The 14213-nt window shown below is 44.0% G+C and overlaps 1 non-coding gene across 1 annotated transcript; it reads left to right on the forward strand.

The window, feature by feature from the left end:
* The first annotated feature begins 7653 nt into the window (after positions 1 to 7653).
* On the forward strand, positions 7654 to 7760 carry LOC114208132 (U6 spliceosomal RNA). Its single transcript, XR_003608977.1, has one exon. It is a non-coding gene; the product is annotated as a U6 spliceosomal RNA (small nuclear RNA).
* Positions 7761 to 14213: the final 6453 nt, after the last annotated feature.

The following is a 14213-nucleotide window of genomic DNA, read 5'->3' on the forward strand; positions in this document are numbered from 1 at the left end:
TTGCAATTGTAAGCATGGGGGGGTGCAGTTATGGGTAACAACAAGGAATACAGCCACGTGAGTGGGTGGCTGAGGTGTGGTTGAAGACAAAGTCATTTCAGAAGAGGAGGTCAAGTTGCTGAGAGGCCAGAGTGTTGGAAGGAAATCTGAGAATAATAATGGGAGGTGTAGTGGGGAAGAAGACAGTGAGCCCGGTGTGAGAGGAAACCCTGGGAAGTATATTCTGGCATGAGAGTCAAAGGAGCTGGGCAAGGAGTGGGGATCTTAGGGAAGGCGTGGGGAACAATGCCTGGAAATGATAATGAGATGTGGGGAAGACTCTTCCCCTCTCCAAGGCCCAGAGGGAAAGCTTCAGAGGAGGTCCTGTTCTCAGGTAGAGCCAGGTATCCACCACTGCAGGAAGGTGAACCAGCTGTTCAGAGAAGAGGTGAGGATCTACGGTTGATGGCTGAGGGCAGCTGAGTCCCAGTGGACACAGGGGAAGAATTGAGGATGGGAGTGTGAAAAAAGGGAATGTATCACCTACAGGAGGATGGGAATCTGGGTTCTTAGGGGGTGGTCTGGGGTCTTGGCTCTGTGTGGTCAAGGCCGGGAAGGATGGTGGCTTGGTGGGATCCACCCTGCTGGCACTGTGCTGGGGAGCCTGTGAATGTCAAGGGGAGCTAGCTCTTGGGTCTCCCTGCTGGTGGCGGAGTTAATGAACATTTGCACTGCTTGCTGGCATTAAATGCTGTCCTCCTTGTTTCTCCTATTTGCTTTCTGTCACAGACATTAAAAATATATATTAGTCTTCATTTTGTCTTTGAGATCTCCCAGAGAGAAAGATAGGAAATTAATGAGGTCTCAGTGTGCCCAAAAACATTCACTGATGACACACATCATGACCATCCTTACCTTCCTGCCTCAGATTATCCCACCCAGGAGATGGTCTCTTGCCAGGCTGGCACCCACTGCAGACCTGTTTTCTGGCTGGGACTGGCCTGTCTCACTTTCCTGTAGTTGGTCTTGTCTGTCTGCACCTTCCCTTCGTGTCCCATAAATAATAAGTCCACAGACTGATATGTGTATTCCTGCAGGACACAAGCCCTGTCCCTTCTCCTCCCATAATGACTGCATCATCCTGAAACTCAGTAATTTACACTAATTCTACATGGTCCTCCCTGACATTGATCCAGACATTCCTAGCTCCTTGGTCCAGCGGTCCCAGTCTACAAGGGGGGGGGGTTCCCCCAACTGTTCTCACTAGACCTTTTAGATGCAGGTTTGAGAGGACACCACTCAAGAGTTTCCCAGATCCCCACCACTTCTGGGGAAGGCTTCCAACCTCTTTCTCTGATCTTACCTCACTTTTTATGTTAGGTTTCACTGGGGGCAATTCACTCTTTCTGATCTAGTAACATGTAAAACACATTTCTCCATTTCCATCATTTTCTTTATGTTAACCTATCCGATCTTCTGAGATCTCAACTTTCCTTCAAAGGAAATCTGTCTCTTTCTATAGTTTACTTGGCCTTTATTTTTGTTTTAATCACTCCTCTATTCATGTCCTGAGTATAAGAATGAGGCATGTTTTTCAAATTACTTTACTTCTTCCTTGATTTCTTGAGGAAATCTGATCCCTACAGTCAGAAGATTTCATAACACGATTTTTATATTACCTTCTTATTCTTTGATTTTGAAATAATTTCATTGAACTATTTTTCTAACACAAGAAGATGCTATATTGTCTTTAAAGTAAGATTCTTCATTCATCTTGGTTCTTTCAGTAATAAACTGTCACTCTACAATGGGTGAAGCCACAGTTTGGGTCTCTGAATCTCCAAGCCATACTTGGGGTTTATGTCAACAAATCAGAGCTAACTCGGGACCACATGGAGCCTCCTGAGCCTGTGGCAATGCCACAGAAGTTAAGTTTGGTACTTTCACAATCTAGTCTTTTGGCACCGAGGGCAATTTGAAACGGTCTATAAGAGACCCAAATGCAGGGCAGCTGATCTTGTACTTGTTTGTGTATGCCTGGTGCAACAATTTAAAGCTGAAACCACACGGATGCTCTACAGTGATACGTGTCTTAGCTATGTCAGCGCGTGTGAGGAAATGAGGACCCCACGCCCTGTGGCTTTGGTATAAACTGGCACAACCATCCTGGAGAGCAAAGTTGTTGTACTTGGTGAAATTAAGTGTTCATCTACCCTTCAACACAGTAGCTGCTTTCCAGAGAAATTCTCATGTAAGGAAATACTGAAGCATTGTTCCTGGTGAGGAGCTGGAAGCAACCAAGCATCCTCCATTAAGCGGTGGGTAAGTCAAGTGCAGCCTAAGAAATACAAGCCTGCTGCTAGATGCTACATGCTAAAATGAGATGATTATAATGCAACATGGATGCATCTTCAAATCACAGGGTTGAATGAAAAAAGAAAGAGAATGAGCTTCTAGCACAACACTATATGCAGCTTAAAATCATATACATGAGGGGTGCCTGGGTGGCTCAGTGGGTCAAGTGTCTGCCTTCAGCTCAGGTCAGGAACCCGGGGTCCTGGGATGGAGCCCCGCATCGGGCTCCCTGCTCGGTGGGGAGCCTGCTTCTCCCTCTCCCCCTCCCCCTGCTTGTGTTCCCTCTCTCGCTGTGCCTTCCTCTGTCAAATAAAGAAATAAAATAAAATAAAAGTCATATACATGAAGCTCACTGCATATTTTACAAGCATATTTATATTTCCAAGGACATATAGCAAATACTGTAGAATGGGTTTGTTTTGGGGAGGAGGGAGTGAGAGCAGAAATCAGAGATTGTAGTAAACTTGTCTTTTTATTCTGATGTTTTGACAATGGGGCCTTGCTGACCCCAGGGCTAGCTATTTAATTGCTAGCGAGAGGAAACAACTCACCAGGGAGTGTACCTTTCATATGCAAATCAACTAATCCAGACCTCTGGTCACACAGGGGTTAGCTCCCGGACAGCTAGCGACCTTCCCTACTCCCCAGGGCCTCTTGCAATTCTTCAAACTAGTCGGTCCTGTGCCTGCTGACCCAGCTTGCCTTGCTTTCCCATGAAAACCACAACGAAGACTCTTGCTTACGTTGTCCCTCTGCTCCCTCTGCCTCCTGACCAACGCCCGTGCCTTCCTGTTTGGCCCTGCATGGCATGGCGTGCCTCCTGTTTTTAAGGATCTGTGAGTACAAAACTTTTTCCTTCATGATAGTCATTTCCATGTCTGTGTATCCTACCATATCTGATTAAATAAACCTCAGGTAAATTTTAAAACAGGGATAAATAAAACGAAGAGCAGAGAGGGGTCTTGCTTGGACCATTGTGAAAATGAGTCATGTAAAGGAAAGCTTCTTGGATCTCCTGTCCCCTCACATTACCTCAAGACTGCACTCTGCATTGTAGAGTGACAGTTTTTGTGTTTTTCCCACATCAAGCAATTCTCAGGTTCTCCAGACAACAGATGGGTGTCCGATAATTCAGTTCAGCTCTGACACTGTCGACCTGGAGATAGTGTCGGATCACACAGGTTATGGCTCAGTCCCACAAGACTGTCCCCTGCCCCCTCCCTCACTTCAGACACCAATTGTAAGTCCAGGTTGTAGCTTATGCTTCTGACTGATTTGCTGTGAATGGGAAGTTCCCACAATCTCCTCCTCAGTTTCCATTAATTTGCTAGAGCAGCTCCTAGAACTCAGGAAAACATGTTACTTACTAGATTACCAGTTTATTATAAAAGGATGTAAGTCAGGAACGGCCAGTTGGAAGAGATGCCTGCGACAAGGTATGAGGGAAGGGGGTGCAGGCTTCCAGGCCCTCCCTGGGCCCCACTCTCCCAGCACCTCCACGTGTTCACCAACTGGGAAGCTCTCTGAGCTCGGTCCTTTTGGGTTTTTATGGACACTTCATTGCAGAGGCGTGATTGCTCAAATCATTGACATTAGGGGTTAACTCAACCTCCAATCCCTGTACCTTTCCTGGAGGTTGGGGGTTGGAGCTGAAAGTACCAACCCCCTAATCACGTGGTTGGTCTCCCTGGCAACCAGCCCCCTTCCTTTGGGACTTTCTGAAAGTCACCCTATTAACATAAACTCTGGTATGGTTGAAAGGGGCTTATTATGAATAACAAGAGACACCTTATCACTTGGGAAATTCCAAGGGTTTTAGGAGCTCAGTGCCAGAGGAGGGGGACAAAGACCAAATACATATTTCTTCTTATAAACCACAGTATCACAGGTCATGAACTGAGAAGTATGATTAAGTCAAACTTCTGCACCCAAGAACCCAAAGAGAACACCACCACCAAAGAAACCCCCCAAAGCAGGTCCTAACTCCATTCTCTGCAATGTGCTTGTCCTGATGCTTTGAAGCAGATTGTCCAGAGCTCACCAGGTAAGCCAGTGGTTCTAGCTATGTACCTGCAACACTAAGTTTGGGTTAAATTCCTTTCCTGCAGGATTCCTCAGAGTCTTTGGTATAGTGGACATCTCCAGGAGGGCCACATAATACGAAGCATTTCTGAAACATACTTTTTGGGAAGGATTTATTTTTGTGTCAATCTAGTGTTCCGTGAATCCCAGTTTGAAGACCGGTGTGCTAGAGGAGGATACACTGATGGTTGAAATGAACTCAAATTGTGGGGACTTCAGGAAGTCATCTGGCCAATCTTCAGCTTTCATTAAGGGAGGTGTTATAACACATACATTGACGCAACTCAAGATACATACAAAACTGGAAAGACCAAACTAGGACCTTGGTCTTCCATTACGCAGGAAGGATAGCATTCAATCACATGATGGCATTCTAGCCTATTTTCGCTAAGTGCATTTTATGGTATATTTGTGACAAAATTTCTGATTTTTTGAACACAATAAATACAGACTAGTTAGCTTATATGGTCGGAAGTTAACCTGTTTTTACACAAATGCCCTAAACTGTAAGCTCAATCAGAGTTAAATATTCACCTTTATGGACACTCTTCTGTTTGTCATTTCTCTACTGATAATGATCCCCACGTCATATTTTGGAGGTTAACTTTCTATTTTTTTTCATTTCTATCTGCTTGGGATAATCCCAAAGACAAGAAGACTTACATTGAAATATTAGTCCTATCCACAGCAATAACTCACTGTTTTCTTAAGTTTTTGGGAAAAAAGAAATTATCAGGAAAATCCTATATGAATGTCAGAATTAGTGGCATTAATACATGTGAAGTGCTTGGAACAGTACTTAGCACAAAATGAATGCTATATAAAAATGTTTGTTACATGGATGAAATAAAGCAAGTCATCTAGTCTCCGGTGAATACAAATTCCACAGGGGATGCTGAGAGAATAGGCGGTTTTCTCCTTACTAGAGTAAAGAAAGAAGTAAGAATCATTCGATTCTGAGTTTATATATTTTTTTCAACCAAGGAAAAAACTCCCAACAATCCCAAAGCTTCAAATAAAATGAGTTTCCTTGAACAAGACTGGCTATTACTTGGACAGAAAAATCAAATGGTTTTCATTACTCACCGCCAGAGTAACCACATGATTCAAGGGTATAAATATTGCCTATTAATAGTGAGTTGCCGCCCGGCTCTCTTATTTTGAAGATGTTGGCTCAGCCAGCTTTACAAACCACATCTTCCAAAGAAGTTACATTTTTTTTTCCATTTGTCTGAATTGACATTGGGTGGGGAGCTTCTGGAATTTACCTTATAAAATCTTGTAAGCTGCGTCCTACATATCTTCCTCAGTAAATTCTAGCCCAAGACTCCTCGGTTCTTGACTGTTGTATGTTTACGGCGTAACTAGAGATTGAGAGGGAAGAAAACTCCAGGGGTCATGTTCTGTACAAATATAAAGATTTATGGAATGTTGAAAAACTGGACTGGGAATATAAAAATCATCATGTAAATCAGTTATTTCCGTTATTTTCACTTTCACCTGGGAACTTTGTTTGACACCCTAAGACTTTTGATGACAAGTTTTAATATAGAGATGTTGGGAGACGGGGAGGCAAGGTTTGATGAATATTTTATTCTGCACCCAAAAAAGGCATTTTTGAACCACCAATTCTTTCTGTGAGGAAAAAAAATCTGCTTTACCAAAGGAAACATATTTCAGAGAGAATAATTTAGGGATTCCAGGGACCTCAGAAACCATGAAAAGAAGCAAAACAGAGTTGTATAGTGACCACAAAGCCCCTCATTGCCTTGGAGAGAAAATAGCAAATGCATTTGGTAATGAAAATTAATTTTAATATGTCAAGTTTTACCTCTGTGCATCTTGCTTATTTTTTTTTCATGTTTAATGTTTTATGGAGCGAGTCCTGCAAAAAAAGTCTTTCTTATGTGCAGATTTCAAAAGCCTTTAAGGAGAGAGTAGTCTTCTGTCTCACAAATCTAGGGCCAACATTCCATTTCTCATACGATACCAAATGTGCTTTGTAATTTAAAGAAGTTTAGAATTTGTGTAGCTCTTCTTAAACATAAATGAGATATAGTCTTAAAACTAGGGATTTGCAATCTTTTTTGGAGATGGCACACTCAATTTGTTGATTTGGTATCTCTGTCTCATGCCATGCCACTTAAATCCTTCATTGAAATGCTGATATTTTTCAAGTTTGGTTGGTTTGGATAGTCCCCCTTGATGGGCTATTAAAAAAACTTCATTGCTTGCTGCCTGGGTAGCTCAGTTGTTAAGCGTTTGCTTTCTGCTCACGTCATGATCCCAGAGTCCAGGAATCAAGCCCCCTGTCCGGCTCCTTGCTCCGCGGGGAGCCTGCTTCTCCCTCTCCCACTCCCTCTGCTTGTGTTCCCTCTCTCGCTGTGTCTCCCTCTGTCAAATGGATAAAATCTTAAAAAAACAAAAACAAAAACAAAAACACTTCATTGCAATTATTGCTTATATCCCGAGTAGTTCCAAGATTAAAACTGGATAGGACTGAGCTACTTAAAATCAAGACTTTCCCTACTTATTCGCATTGGGGATCTGATTGTGGGTATTCTGGTTCTTCATTAGCAAAACTATTTCAACTGAACTTCAAGTGCAGAGCTATTCTGTCTGAACATTTCTGCTATACTGGAGACTTTTCCTTCCCTTTAAAATCTTGTGCTACTATTTTGACTTTTAACAGCAACAAGACATTTGTAATATTTTTTTAAAGCCTTAAAAAGTAAGATTTTCCCTTGATTCTAAGACTCCCCTAATCAATTAATGGAAACTTGTTGGGGAACTGTACTTCTCAAATATGAGATATTCTCCCAATTTCAGAAAAGTTAAATTGTGGGGAATAAAGTATGTCTTATAAAAAATATGGTGTATGTACCGGCATGGAAACATGTTCGAGATATATTTTTAAGTCAAAGAAGCAAGTTGCAGGGCAGTATGTTAGCCCGTATAACCGACAGGCCCCATATGTACACAGTGGAAGTATATTCTTGTTCACATTGGCTAGCCTTAGTCAGATGACCACATCGACCTGTAAAGCATGCTGGGAAATGTATTCTCCATGTGCTCTCAGGAGGAAGAGAGAACACAAATTTTATTCTAGCTGTCTCTAATACATGTGTTTATGCATGTATGTATGTATGTGTTCATGTGTCTTATCTTCCTTAAATATATGGAAATGTTGGCTGTGTTAGTCAAGGTTCTCCAGAGAAACAGAACAAACAGGGGCTTGTGCTCCCTTTGGCAGCACATATACTAAAATTGGAACAATACAGAGAAGATTAGCATAGCCCCTGCATAAGGATGACTTGCAAATTCATGAAGCATTCCATAAAAAACAAAAACAAAAAATATATATACATATATAATTTCTTATGAGGAATTGACTCACGCAGCTATGAAGGTGAGAAGCCCCACGATCTGCCATCTGTAAGCTGGAGACCAAGGAAATCCTGTGATGTAATTCTGTCCGAGGCTGAAGCCTGGAGAACCAAGGGAGCTCAAGATGGTGTAAATGCTAGTCTGGGGGCAGGAAAAGATGAAATGGGATGTCCCAGCTCAATAGTGGGGCAGAAAAAAAAAAAAAAGGAGGCAAATTCCTGCTGCTTCTACCTTTTCCTCTATTCAGGCCCTCAGTGGATTGGATGGTGCCCACCCACATTAGAAGGACAATTTACTGAGTCCGTGGATTCAAATGCTAATCTCATCTGGAAGTGTCCTCACATAGAAAGATGGAATAGAAATGAATGGAATTACCTATCATGACTTCCTCAAGCTGATGGAATAGAGGAAACTTTTTATTGTTTAGTAATGTCTTCAAAAATATATATTACTTTTGGAAGCAGAAAAAAATTGGTTGTTTGTTCAATAATGCAGAAGGCTGTAAGGACCCAGCAGTGAAAGGGAAAGACCTATCTGCAGTTCCTGAGGCTTGGCATCTGGTTACGACTGCAAACATGTTCACTTATTTTCAGGCACTTGTTTTTCTGGTCACTGTTGATTGGGAAGGAAATATCAGGGTTAGTCTTCCTTCAAACTCATTAAGGTTAGGAGCCACCTACTCCTAGTTCAGTGATCTTGGACAAGTCACTTATCCTAGGATTTTTCAACCTCAGCACAGTCAACCTTTGGGGTCAGATAATTCTCTGTTGTGGAGCCGTCCAGGGTGCTGTAGGATGTGCAGCACCACCCCTGCCTCCTCAGCCTGGGTGCCAGGAGCACACACAACCCCCTCCCCCAGTTGTGACAGCCAAAATGTCTTTAGGCATTGCTACCTGTCCCCTGGGGGTCAAAATCACTGTTAAGAACCACTGACTTAACTCCTGTGAATTTCAGTGTCCTCCTATGTAGATGGGGCTAATAGTACTTTTGTGGTATAATAGGTAAGGGAAGCAACATTGGCTTTTATAAGAAACAATCCCCACATCTCCGTGGCTTAGCACAGTAGAAGTTTATTGTTCTGCTTATGTCCCACCAATGTGAGTATTTGTGGTCAGGTGCCTTTCTCTGTGGAAAAACTCAGGGACTGGGCTCCTTCCATCCTGTGAGCCATACTGTGTGCCCGCCTCTATCTAGGTCCTGGGAGTTCTCTCCAGTTCAGCTAAGAGATGGGAAAAGAGACAGGTCACAACAGGTGGGAGATTATTATGGGCCAGGCCTGGAAGCGGCCATGTTTTTCCCGCTTATATTCCATTTGCCAGGGTGTGGTCACTTGGAGACACTTGACCGCAGAGGAGGCTGGGACGTGCAGTCTCGCTGTGTTCCCAGGAGCCAGCCAGTTTCCTCATACAGGTTTGGGCATTTAGGTACTGATTGTGGAATGTGTAGGGTACCTGAATGTCCAAGGTTTTGCTTGGTGGAGGGAACAAAAGATGTGAAGTTGGCACTTCTCTGGAAGAAGGGAGGATTTCAATCCACCAGACTTCCAGTGTCCCCAGTGTTTCTGTGAGTCTCCAGGGATAACCCATAAATACTCGGGAAGAGTCTCCTCAAGTTCTTTTGCTTGATCCTCTCATGGAAGCCCCCGGTACACAAGCCCTCAAGAGAGGCTACCAGTCTCTACTGTTGCTGGTGGCCCTCAAGAGGCCAAGTCTTCTGCCCTCGTGACAGGAGTGGTCACCACACTGTTTGTGCAGCTTTACAGCACCTGCCAGACCCCGCTGCCATGGTGTGGTGGAAATGGGGGTGGTGACCCCAATACCCCCGCTTGGCTGTGCTTGCGTGCCTCCACCTCAGCTGTGCCCAGAATTTTGCCAGAACTTTCATGAAACCTGCTCCTCTGGCTTTCTGTCCTAACCCCTCTTTCTACAGGAGATCCAGTCGAGTCTGTTAGCCAACACTGTTGGCAGGAGCCAGCTGATGTGAGGAGATTGTGGCAGGGACAGAGACTGCCCTTTCCCTTCCTTTTCTTGGCACCTCTGCCGTGACTACTAGCACTCCTGGCCCCCAAATGCCTCCCACCACTAGCTTGGGCAAAGAGACACCACAGGTTGTGATAGCAACCTGGGTTGGCTCAGCCAGGGCTACCACATATATATTACATTTACGTATAGATTAGAGTTAGCAGCATTCTTGCTGAGATTCCCAGAGCACACTCCAAAAGGCTGACACTGCCAAAAAAAAAAAAGCATCTAAATGAAGTGGAAGACATTACAGGGTAAGAAGGCAATGTCTTTTGTGTCTGCCCAGTGACACAGACTTATTGCTGATGTGGTTCATGGGAACCTTAAGGCTCTCTGGGCGTAATGATACTTTGGTTACAGCATCTTAGGCACATGCGATAAATCAGATGCTATGCTAGTCACACTAATTGAAGATGCAGCTTTCTCAAATAAATCATCTGCGCAACAGGAAGTGAAGCCACTGGCCTGCTCACTCACCCATCCTCCAACCTAAATGGGTGCTAAGCTCAGTCACCTAATTAGGTTAACAAGTAATTTTAATGAACTTGTCTTCTACTACCTGAGATAAATATGATCATATTTGAGCTTTACAAAACTCAACTAGAAAATTCGGGGTTTGGTTTTGTAGGATTCAAGTATTTTCAGTGGACTGTGAATTCAGTCATTGGTAAGAAAGGATAAGTGCAATCAGTTACTCTTTTGTTCTGACCCAGGTTGGTTTTTTTTTTTTTTTACTCCTGGAGTTGGCTGTCCCTGCATTTTATTTATTTTTTTAAAGATTTTATTTATGGGGGCGCCTGGGTGGCTCAGTCGTTAAGCATCTGGCTTCAGCTCAGGTCATGATCCCAGGGTCCTGGGATCGAGCCCTGCATCAGGCTCTGCTCAGCTGGAAGCCTGCTTCTCCCTCTCCCACTCCCCCTGCTTGTGTTCCCTCTCTTGCTGTGTCTGTTTTTGTCTTTGTTTGAGAGAGAAAGAGAGTGGAGGGAGGAGCAGAGGGAGAGGGGCAAGCAGACTCCCCACTGGGTGCAGAGCCCAAGGCAGTGCTTGGCTCCATCCCACGACCCTGAGATCATGACGTGAGCTGAGATTGAGTCAGCCGCTTAACCAACTGAGCCGTAGTACCCCTGTCCCTGCATTTTAATTGAGTTGGCCATTTCCCAGGCCACTGTGCTAACAGATAGGATAACATTTCAGAGTAGTTCTGTGACTGAGGACATATTGTTTCCTGAGGTCTGAAGAGCAAGAGTGATTTCTTTTTTCTTTTCTTTTCTTTTTTAAAGATTTTATTGATTTATTTGATTGATTTATTTGACAGAGAGACACAGCGAGAGAGGGAACACAAGCAGGGGGAGTAGGAGAGGGAGAAGCAGGCTCCGTGCTGAGCAGGGAGCCCGACGTGGGGCTCGATCCCAGGACCCTGGGATCATGACCTGAGCCGAAGGCAGACGCTTAATGACTGAGCCACCCAGGCGCCCCTCTTTTTTCTTTTAATACGGCAAAGAGTTTAATAGGAACGTGTGTTTGAGTGAGTGAGGGTGTGCGTGCATGTGTGTGCATGAGTGTGTCTGCATGTATATGAAAGTGAGTGTGAACATGTATGTGTCTGTGTGTGAGAGCCTGTATATGTGTGTACATTTGGGTGTGACCGTGTGTCGATGTGTAAACATGTGTGCGTGTGGATGCATGTATGACTGAGTGACAGAAAGAGAGAAGGTGCCTGGAGAATTTGAATAAGCCAGAGAGCTGACTGGTCACAGCTGGCTTCCTCAGCACTCCTTTTGGAATCACCCCAGTTAAGGCTTTTCCTTATCTTTCACATGCCTTTGACTCAATCGCCTCATTTTCACGGCAGGAGAGTGGAATGTGCTCACTCTAGGATGCGTGACTCTCAAGACTCTTTATGAGGCTGGAAACTGGGGGCTGGTTCTTTGCCCAGCGATTAATCTGGATTCACATCAGTCCTTACACTCACCCCTGCGTCCCCTGTCCCCAGAACAAACAAACAGCAGAGCTGGCTTTCACTACCCCTGTGTCTGGCCAGTCCTGACACTGAGAAAGTTTAGAAGAAAAGAAGGAAGCAGGAATGGGATTAATATCTCCCGAGTCCTTGTTATTGGACAGGCACCATGTTAGCTACTTTGTAGGGAAAGAAGTGGAGGCTGAATGAGTTCAGTGCCCTGCCCTAAGTCACACAGCCAGAAGAGACAGGGCTGGGCTTCAAAATCCAGTCTACAGCCTCTCACTAACCACACTGCCTTGCAAAACCTTGTGGGAGACTCAGGGGCTTTTTATTTTGACTGTGCCCCCAAATCTTGGCCAACACTTCGGTTAGACCCAATGTAGCTCAAATGGTCATAAAACTCTCGCCAAAAAAAGGAGAGAGAAGAAAAGCAGGATCACAGACTCTTCCTTTGCAAAAATTAAATGTAAAAACCGGTGGAAACCGTAGTAACAAAAAAACTCACCAACACCACCTAAATAATGATAGGGTTACAAATTCATGCCACAAACTTGCAAATTAGATGGTCAAAGAAAGAAATGGAAGATTCTGGTGCAGCTCAATGGGGCTCTGTCCCAATCAGCCGGAATTGTCACTATGGAAAGAGTAGGAGTCAAAACGACTCTGAAAGTTGTCTAATCGCCTCTCAGTCTGGAGAGATGTGGTCTGAGGGAGTGAAGAGGAGAAGCAGGGAAGCATCCAGAAAGAGTGGGTGGAGGACAGTCCCCAGCCTAAGGGAACAACGAAGAGAGGAGTTGGGACAATCACAACCACACAAAACTAGTCATCCCCACAACAGATAGGAACCTAGCTTTCTTTTTTTTTTTTAAAGATTTAATTTATTTATTTGACAGAGAGAGAGAGTTAGCGAGAGCAAGAACACAGCAGGGGGAGTGGGAGAGGGAGAAGCAGGCTTCCAGCTGAACAGGGAGCCTGATGCGGGGCTCAGTCCCAGGACCCTGGGATCATGACCTGAGCCGAAGGCAGACACTTAATGGCTGAGCCACCCAGGCGCCCCGAACCTAGCTTTCTTGAAGGCAAAAAAGAAAAGAAATAAGACAAAATGCTGGGACTGGGGTGGGAATCAGGAAACCAGGCCAAAGAGCAAAGGAACACTCGAGGTAAATTTCCTTTCCTGGTATTGACACCAGGCTGACCTCACGGATACCTTCCCTTTTCGTCATCTGGCTTCTCACTAGGTGGGGGTGGCAAGAGATGTTGGGTAGATAGGTGGCTTAAGTGGGGAATGAACAATTTGGGGCTGACATTGAAGCACAGCCTCCAGGACTCCCCATCACAGGGGAGAGGATACTCCCGTTGGGTGGAGTACAGCCATGGAAGAAATTTTTAACTTTTTTTTTTTTCTCAAAGAGTTAAGAGTCCCGATTCTTTAATAGGATAAAGAAAAGTTTTCTCTAGAGGCCAAGTTTCATGTATCACAGACTTAATTGTGCCATATTCAAGTACCATCTGTTCTATAAAGTATACTTAATATTTTCTTTAAATCACTTTTTTACCTAAGAAATTTATTTTAAAAGGAGACTTCATAGCACCACAGTAGGTGGAAAACTAATATAACTCTTCAGAAATAGAATAAAATAGATATAATGAAAGTATATTAATATGACTAAATTCTAGCTCTACATTGTTGCTTGCTAAAGGTGCTGAAACTTGACCTCACTGTTAAAAAGGAAGGATACATACATTTGGAAAGGTGTTGAAGATACACTAATGCTAAATTGAGTTTTTTTAAGATTTTTATATTTTTTAAAGATTTATTTATTTATTTTAGAGAGAGGGAGCTCAGAGTAGGAGCAGTTCATCTCTCCTATGCCTGGTGGCACCTGGGGCTGGAGGAGTCCCTTCCAAGATGGGTCACTCACAGGGCTGGCAAAGTTCATGCTCTCTATTGGCTGGGAACTCAGCTGTGGTTGTTAGCCTCAATTTCCCTTCTTGTTGGCCTTTCTGTGGAGCTGCTTGGGCTTCTTTACAGCATAGTGTCTAGATTCCAAGAGGAAGGGAGAGAAACGGTTACTTCTCTTAAAGGCTAGTCTCAGAATTGGAACAGCATCACTTCCATGGTATTCTATTGGTCAAAGCAGTTACAGACCCAACTCAGATTCAAAGCCATGGAGGAAGAGACTCCATCTCTCAGTGGGAGGAGTGACAAGAATGTTGTGACCATTTGTCACTACATATTTCTCATGATAGAGCAGTGAGTTAAAGGTGTCCCTGTGGACCATCAAGTGCCACTTCTTTATTGTATGGGAGGAGAAAATGAAGTCCAGAAAGTGACTTGTTCAGGCTCACACATCTAACTTTCAAGGCGTGTGGGGGTAGCCTAACTTTATAGAGTTATGTGTCACATCCTTTTCCAAAATGTGAAGGAG

This window comes from Eumetopias jubatus, unplaced genomic scaffold, assembly GCF_037043125.1.
Source record: "Eumetopias jubatus isolate StellerSeaLion01/CBP00866 unplaced genomic scaffold, mEumJub1_p1.0 scaffold_4, whole genome shotgun sequence".
NCBI classification, from domain to species: Eukaryota; Metazoa; Chordata; class Mammalia; order Carnivora; family Otariidae; genus Eumetopias; species Eumetopias jubatus.